Genomic DNA, 9,489 nt, shown 5'->3' on the forward strand with positions numbered 1-9,489 from the left:
AGTAAGTAAATGGCCCAGTGCAGAGGAAATCACTTGGGGAATTATTTTGAGTTACTAGCATGTTCCCAGCTGTTTAATATGTTAGCAGTTAGCTAAACAGCACCAATGCTTCACCAACTAGCCCTGCGAGTAGTCAATTTGTCAGGAGGAGATGTTTACATGTGCAGGATAAAGTTGATGAGCAGCGCATGACATAAAAGTACACAAATGTGTTGTTTTTGATAAGTTACGGTCTGGTGATACATCCCCTCAAGGTAGCGCAAGTGCACTGTTACGGTTACCTCAGGTAAAATCCAAATCATAACTGATGAAATTTAACGTAAACCTCCAATTATAGCTAATAACTAATTGCAAACCATATGTGTTGTGAACACATATTAAGACTATAAATGTAAACAAATCAAGAAAAGAAAATCACATTTTCTTTTCTGCTCTTTCTTAGTCTTACTGCTGTCTGTTGTCATTCCTGGACAATATAGACAGTAAATGAACTGCATTCATGTATACTGTAAGGTGTGTGTTGCTTCTCTTCATCCTCTCTTTCTTGCCTCTCTGTCTTTTCCTCCCTTCTTCATTCCCTCCTGTCTCTCTTATCTCTCTCTCATGGGTCTAAATGAAATATTCTGACCAGGCTCCTACAGTGAACACATAATTAGAAACCAGTGAACCGTGACTCCAACATGGGGGCTTTTCTCCCTATCTGTTTGGGGAAGGGGGGGTTGAAGAGGAGGATGGGAGGTGGGGTGACCTGTAAAACATCTTCATGGTCAGAATAGTACAACGGCCTGAAATGGTGGTGGATAAATGGATAGATAAGAGGAGAAAGAGAGGGGGGGGGAGAGAGAGAGAGAGAGCGGGATGATGAGGCAGAATGGATAAATGGATTGATAGATGGGGCATGGGGGAGAAGGGAGAGGAGGATGGGAGGCGTTGACAGTGAGATGGAAACAGAGAGTTATGGCTTGTCTCCATTAGCTCTGTTTTCCACTGCCAGGGCTAACACTGGTACACAGTTCATCGTTTGGTTTTCATCTTCATTAATTAGCCAGCCAGGACTAGTAAGAATACAGTTGAATAAAAATTACACTAGCAGAAAACATTAACAAACTAGTGGAAACATTAACAGTATAATGCCTTCATTTTTTGTGTGTTACAACATGGTGCCAGTTGAGGCCAGCTCCGGCCATTATCCAGGCTCCTTTGGCCTGGTGGTTTTGAGCCTGATGCGCAGAAGTATCACCTACCAGTGATGGAGACTGAGTATAACGGATACCATATAAAGGAAACCCACACCACTAATACACTATATAAGAAATAAGCAACACCATGAATGTAACGTTAACAGTAAACATTAACAGCTAACTAATTCCCATGGTCTTCTCCTACTAAATTAGTGCAGTTGACCAACTGAAGCTGGTAGCGAATTGATCATTTTTGTGACGGCTCCTATGATTTCATGCTCAAATGCTTAATAGTTGCATGGATGTTGTTCACAATGACTCCCAACTGTTGATTGCAGACTGTTTTGAAGCCACAGTGGCTTTGCCCTAAAAATGACTCAATTCTAATTGTTACAAAGTTATTAACAATATTTAGATTATAATGATTTAAAACAGAATAGCACAAAAACCAGAGAAGATTTGGCGTTTGAGCTTGAGAAAAAAATGATTAATTGATAAAAAGAACAGTCTATTGGCTAATTAAACATGTCATTCTTTCAGCCCTACGTCTGAAGTCATGTATGTATAATGTTTATACACTTATTTCTTAATTTATTAGTTGATTATTTTTCTGATTAATTGCTTACTCAAGACTCTACAGTGCGACCATTTTTATCACATATGCCCCTAAAAATTGATACGTGCAAACCGGAAAAACGATTTACAAGCACAATATGCGAGTGACTACCGTAACTACAACCTACAATAATCCCCTCCATCCTGCCTGCAGCGCTGCGCTACGCCTTAAATCATTCAAAACGTCAAGGATGAGACGCATTGCTGGTGTCAATCAAATGAGAGTTGTTGAAACTCTGGTAGGAAAAAAGCCAGCTAGCACCAAGAGATCCCGGTGGCCGGGTCGCTCGGTGGCCGCTTGAGCAGCTCGTTACAAAACAAAGACAGAGATGTCAGCAGCTGGAGCGGTGAGACAGAAGACGGTAGGGAGTAGATCAGAAAGTTGTGGGTTTAGCTAGCTGGCTATAAGCTATATCAGGTGCCTTCTGTTGAAACGTGTTCAACTTTTCATAAACTGATAAACTTTTCGTCAAGTGACCAATCACAGCCAGGATTGGGTGGGACATTAAAAAAGTTTGACATGCTACAGTAAACTTTCAAATGTTGAACTCCTCCTGCATGAATGGTTGTAATTATTGATGAGATTGCAGCATTAAGAAATTAAGAAAATTAACAAATTAAGAAAGTCAGCCATTTTTTTGCATTTAATGACTGAAAACATGAAACTGCTCTTTTTTAATTTTATACTAGTGGTTGGCTGTATAGTATACTATAACATAAAATGACAATAGCCTGCACATAGTTAAATTAAATAATTTATATATTAACATACTAAAGTTATACTATTAGATTAAAATAGAACTTTTTATCTAAATTTATAATATTACACTAATACACTCATTAAAACTAGTTTCTCCTTCAATGGTTTCATACCAGAGTTGAACACAAGGAGAAGGAGCAAACACATAGTATAAATATGCTTTGTGTTTCCCATACCTTCATTTACTGTGGCGACAATATCAAGGCTGACCGCCACAGATTGATTTTCGATATTTTTTACTAGGCCTATTTAAAATTGTATTTGATTGCACAGCACTGTAGCGTCTTTGCGCAGCACATCCTCTCACTCGTCCCTTTCTCTCTCTCGCTCTCTCCCTCTCCCTCATGAACACAGCTGCACGCTGTCAATGTCAGAGTCCCAGCTTAAAAAAGTTATTAGCAAGCATGCAAGGAGCCTAGCTAATAAGGAGAGCTAAGTTAATGTTAGAAAACAAACACCTGGGTTTTTGATGCTAGCACGCTGTATATAGCTGGTAGTCAATATCGACTGCACGCGACCCCCACCCCCCAATTTGTGTTCTCCTAAATGAAAACATTTAGGAGCATGTGCTCCTTGGGAAAAAGGTTAGAGTAGATCCCTGTTACTGCATAAAATGTTAGAAAATAATGGTCCAAAAAGTCCAAACAGCTAAAAAAAAAATCTAGTGATATTCAGTGTACAAACATAGCTGTAACGCGATTCCCTGTTGTCATTTTCACCTTATATACGTCCTTTACTGCTCTTTGTGATGTCACAGTGTAACTCTCTCCTGACGTAGTACGTGTAGGACACTGATATGTGGCCATGGCGTGACTTTTACCTGACTTTCCCCCTATATAGCTTTATTATGTTGTCATGGTGTGACTAGGTAGTTATAGTTTGGGCTGACAGCTTATAGCTGTATTAGAAAAGGACAGAGGAGCCTTTGGGACAGTTTTCATCACCGGTGTCCTTGGAACACGCAGACATTCACACATTGTCACACATGATGCTACACACACACGAACGACACTCACGCACTCTCACAGACACACGAGGACATATACACAGTTATAATCTCACTCACACACACACACACACACACACACACACACACACACACACGTGACATACCCCACGTGCACCCTATTTTTATGAGCCCTCCCTCTCTGCTATAGCAGGAAATGAATGTCCAGCAGCTAAAGCTGTTAATTAACATTTATGGCTGTAGATGACCGGTGAATCGTTAGACTGGCTCTCACAGCCTTCACGTCAAAGCAACCAGGTTATAAAAATCCAATCTCTGTCCCTGACACCCTGCCAAAGTAATGATGGTAGATCATGATGTTGATTTATTTTATAACATGGATCTAAATAGCAACGATCCCCTTAAGGGTTACAGTATTCGTATGTCCCCATGGTCAGTGTGTGCCTGTGGTATGTTTTGTAAAGGCGTGTGAAGACACTGGGTGTAAGGAAATATGATTTTATATGGGTCTATTTGTGCGTGCAGTAGTTACGCACATCTTTATAGTTTTGTCCATCAAAATTCAAGTCTTCACAACCATTTATTTCTCTCTAGCTGGTTTCTCTAATGTTACCTACCCTAGCTTTAACAGCACTTTGAAAATCACCTCTTCACAGTAACCAGTGTCCAAAGCTGTAGCTGGTCATAAAACTGCGGCAGGACAAAATTGAATACTTGATGTTTCTTTCCTCTTTTGCCTCTGATTTATATAATTTGCTTACTTTGCAGCACAAAATCATAAAGTTTGTTCAATTTAGTTGAATTTTGTAGTTTGCCTTGTTAGTGTGTCTCAGTTATGTCCATACGCTTTCTTTTAAAAACAGTACATAATAGTGACTACCTCAAAACTGTCACACATTACAAAAAGCCTAAATTCCGTCACCAGCTTTCTTTCTTTTATCCCACAATGGTTTGTACAGCTCTGCCTGCCTCCCAGTACTGCAACATTATTTACATACAAGCCACTATGAGAGACAGTGTATAACCTGGGCCAAGACTTTGCAGTAGGTAGCAAACAAAACCAACACATCGATTGATGTCCACTGACATGACATCTTTCACATACCTAGAGACACAGAGAAACCGCCGTTTGCACACATGCAGTGCAAGAATACATACTCACATGAATGCATAAACAAGTATCATTTTAACCAACCTAGTATACAAACCAAGCTTTAAAGAGAAGTATAATTCCTGTCCCTTATCACATGTACACTATACACACAAAACCACATACAGATTTAAGCACAAAATACACATGCACAGACATATGAATTAGTTCCAGTCATAGCCCCAAACCAGTCTGTCAATCCCCCAGTACTGTTTTTGTCCATGTCTGCTTTCCACTGGTCAAAGGAAACGGTACATGTGTGAGCGGCATGTGTGTCAGTTTACATGTATGTGTGTGTTAGCCGTCTGACGGCCACAGATAAGGCGGCAGTTATCTTATCGTGCTGAGCCAACCTGCCATAAACCCTCACAAACCTCAGGTGTCACAGCGCGCCGGCTTTTCCCCAAGCGTCCCCTCATTTTCATGTCAATTTCCCATCATTTTCCCTCAGCCTCTGCCCTCCCTCCCTGTCTCTACCCCTCGATTTGCCCCATCTCCTTTTGATAGCCAGTTTAGTCCCTTTTTAGTCCTGTTTTGATCCTCAGTTCTCCCTTCATCCCTCCCTTTTTCTCCCTTGCGTGCTTTTGATCTTTCTTGGTATCCATCCACTTGGCCTTGCAATCAATCTCTCTCTTTGGCCAACTTTGACAGCGTTTGCTATCCTGCTTTTTCCCTTCTTGCCTGCATCTGACTTTTTTCTCTATCGCTTGTTTTCTCCTTATCACTGACCTACGTAGTCCAGACGAGGTGACAATTCACTTCGCCAGACCACCTCACTCATTCTCAATGTGTTTCTCACATCCTCTCTTCCACTTTGTAATCCTTTCTCACCACACCTTTATCTAGTTACTTAGTCACAGAACAGCAGAGATGACTTTTATCAGCCTGCCAGTCATCTTGCATGTCAGCCTTTGCAAAATGTTCTGGTCTCCCAGCGTGTTGTATGCGCATAATCGAATTGAATTGATCAGCATTGGATCAGTGCATCACTAGTTTAAAGATTAATTGCAATAATGTAGGTTGTTGTAGCAAATGTCTTGTTACCTTGCCAGACCGCAATGAACACAGTGAAATGTTTTGGCTGGCTTTGCAAAACTATGTTCCTCACTGTTTGTCCTTAGGTTTTTATCTTTAGATCCATTTTTCATTTGTATTTTACATGTACAATATAATTTAACTGTGAATTGCAAGGTGAATGTAAAATGCTTCTTCAAATGAAACTTTTATGGTGTTTAGTTCCTGGCATTCAGATCAACATTTGTCATTCTTTGTCAATTGGCCAGTCTCCACCTTGCTCCATCTCCCACACTCAAGACATAACAGCATTTAGCCCCTTCCAAGCCCTCCCAGTACCACTCCCTTCCCCCTCTGTCTTCATCTCCACCAAGTATGACCATCTTTGTCAAACTGTCAGCCACACTCGCTCTTTCATCTATTAAATAAAGCCTATCAATTCATTTACCTTATATCACTCCTCCCTTCACTCCCTCTGCCCTTGCATTCCCATCTCATACCAAGTCAGACAGTTGTTATCAATCTGCCAGAGGAGAGAACACTAACAAAATGTTCTTATTTCCCTGCCTCTTTTTCCCTCCCATTCATGCCTCCCCTCTAGTTTGACTGCATTTACATCTCGTGTTGCCGAGGTGGATGGATGCAATGATGAGAGCAGTCAGTATCTCATTGAACATCCCCCCGGGGTCTCACTCTCCTCTCTTTGTCCTTCTGACTGGCTTGAGGGTTCATTATTTCTCTCTCTTTGCCATTCTGTGTTTGTCACCCTCTTGGCTTTTTAAGATGAAACCTTTTTTATATCAATTTTGACATGTTTGACATGACAACTAGTTTTCTCCATATGATTTGCAGGAAGGAATAGCTTTCTGACTAATTTAAAAAATGCAGCTAATGTAGAAATCCCTTATCCCTTACCAGTATATCAGGCCATTGCAAAAGTAATACAGCATGTGAAAGACAGTTATCAGGACAACTCAATAATAAGCTTCAGAGTCTGTTGCAGGGTCAAATGTAAAATATTTCCCAGTAACAAGCAATGACAGCTTCCTAGACATTTACATTTTCCCCTGACTTTCTAAGCATAAGAATAGCTTCCTGATTCTACTTCTGATCTGAAGGCTGGCATGAAATGAACTCTTTTCAGAGTCAGGGATGATGTTTGGTGGTATATTTTAAGTTAAGTGTTGCTATACACACACATTTATGGTGACTTCTTCCTGTGAATTCCTCGTGGGGATCAAATACTGGTGGTTTACGGAAGCCTTCAGTGACATCTTGACTTGTTTTCTTATAAAATAACCCCAGCAACAACCCAACATTGAGTTTTAAGAACTGACATCAAAATTCCTCTCCCTGGCATATTATTTCTAATTTTGCCCTGTAGGATTTAAACACTGTTCTACTCAAATTTGAATTGTGAACAAAGGTGCATTTTGGGAATTATGAATAAATAATGAGTAATAGCCTAAGTCATCTTTTCTGTGTGAAATTAAAGGTTCTTCTAATTACATGATTGCCTTGTATGAAGTTAAATGTCAGTCTTTCCAATGTGGAACACAGCTGTCGATTCTTTCGCTGTCATGGAGCTTGATATCTACAGTGTGCATGAATAAGTAGACTGTATATGTTTGTGTATTTTGTGTGAGACGGACAGGTGATGGGGAAAGGCCTTGAGCAATTTTGACCCTCTCGGGGTCATTCTAGGGCAAGTATCTGTAAATCCTGTAACCACTAGGAACAATTGCAATGCTCTTTGTAGCTATAAAGCTATACACTTGAGGTCCACAGCAGGAAAACTGAGCTGCACTGAGTACACTGAGATGAACATGTGCAGGAAAACATACAATACATTAGATAATACCAAAACAAAAGGATAACATGACATCAGCTGTAGATAGTTTGTCAGTTTAATCTACAATAATACATTTCTCAGTATTTTTTAAAAAGCAACTGGATAGCACACACATTAAGCTAGGACGTAAGTTTTGAACTCCCTATGAATGGGTTGGTTCTGATGAATCACCCTCCCGCAGCACGTATGGTCGTCAATACCTAGGATCTCTGTTTTTGCTGGGGGATGCCATGTCAGGACACAGGTAACCAGACAAGACAGAATCTAAGGTAGCTGTAAAGATCTCAACTCACAAAAATAGATGAATCATCATTAGTGATTAGATGGTAAAATGAAAAGCTTTTTGCGGGGGAAGAACAGCTCGGCCTATAAGATACATGTAATTAGGTTTTCACACGTCTCTCTCACCCACACTAACATGTCTGATAATGTGGTGTATAACATATGTGCATTGACGCATAACAGTTTAACATAGCACTGTAGCAGCTGGATAGAGGATTAGTGACCTTTAAGGGGAGAGCAGAGGTCAGTGGTTACGTGGAGGCTCAGACCCCTTATCTGGTGTCCAACAAGATGTCTACACTTATCCTATAGAACTTTGCTCTTATATGGATTGGTGCCTTAGTTTGCAGACTCAGACCCTTATATGGTATCCAACAGATACCTAACCTTGTCCTATATAAGCTGTGTTTGATGTACAGAGAGACAGAGTGGTCATCCGGCGGGTCACTCTCCAAGCTGCGGCAGAGCTTGTAATTGATGCTGAACTCCTTGATGTAATAAACTTTTATGATCAAGAACAGTGTCAAGCGGATTCTTCTCAACACATCATCGCAGCATTATTGTTCGGACACCACAATAACAAGTTTATATGAATTAATTTTATTGTTACTCGATTATTGTGATTTGTAACACAGTGTAATTTTTACCTTTTGTCAGTTGTATAAGTATTTATTGTATTAGAACAGTTTATTTTAGGATGCCTAATAACATCTGGCAAGGGGACTGTAAATAAATAAATAAATAAATAAATCAAAAAAATTATATAGCGCCAAATCATAAGAGAAGAATGTCAGGGCACGTTTCATGTAGAGCAGGTCTAGACCGTTCAGTTTTTTTCTTCTTTTAATTATATAACATGCCATTATTACTCAGTGTAATTAGGGAATATTGTAAGACAAAACATTATGTCATCACCTTTGCTGCTCTATAAGAACACTCCCTGAACTGGCCCTGAGTGCTCCCACTGGGTATTGACTATTATGTAATTCAGTGCACACTGGGCTCACTTGTTATATAAGGCCTTTTATTTTTTTTATTTTTTACAGATGACTATGACTGTGTTTTGTTATTCTTTGTGGCATATAAAGGTGAGAATACAAACACTGCAGGTATACAGTCTAACATTCCTACTGTCCTTCCCCTGTATATTTCAATCTCACAAATAGATTTTTTGGTTGACTGTTCACATTCTTTTATAAATAATGGCCCATATCAGACTCCAGAGTGAACTGGGCACAGCCTGAAAGTGACCCACATGTGCAAAAGAATAATACGATGTCACATGCAGCACGCTGTCGTACAGGAGTGAAATGGAGGTGGCTGCTACTTCTGTACAGAGGTGTGTTTGGATGCTGAGTCGGAGTCTAGAGCAGAACTGTGAACGTCACAGCTGAATAAATTTCGATCTGATTGTCCAGGACTGTGGTCGCATTTCAAAAATTTGGACTTTTATTGATTTGGACACATGAAAGTGGCCAAATCCGAACGGAAAAGATCAGATTCCATGTGACACGGGTGTTGACAAAATGACGAGATGTTCACATATGGCAAAAAATATTGATTTGGATCACTTTGGCCTACAGTCTGCCCGGCCTAGATCAGGACTGTCTGACCTCCTGATTAACTATGCTGTACCAGTGTCCGCGTGGAGGATTTGCACATATGAAA

General features: G+C 40.1%; 1 protein-coding gene across 2 annotated transcripts in view; it reads left to right on the plus strand.

The window, feature by feature from the left end:
• The window catches only part of cntfr (ciliary neurotrophic factor receptor), a 254,053-nt gene that overhangs the window by 25,512 nt on the left and 219,052 nt on the right, over positions 1 to 9,489 (plus strand). The gene's annotated exons all lie outside the window — the stretch shown is intronic.

This window comes from Micropterus salmoides, unplaced genomic scaffold (assembly GCF_014851395.1).
Source record: "Micropterus salmoides isolate LMB-PRFRI ecotype aquatic unplaced genomic scaffold, ASM1485139v1 Ms_hic_scaffold_20, whole genome shotgun sequence".
NCBI lineage: Eukaryota > Metazoa > Chordata > Actinopteri > Centrarchiformes > Centrarchidae > Micropterus > Micropterus salmoides.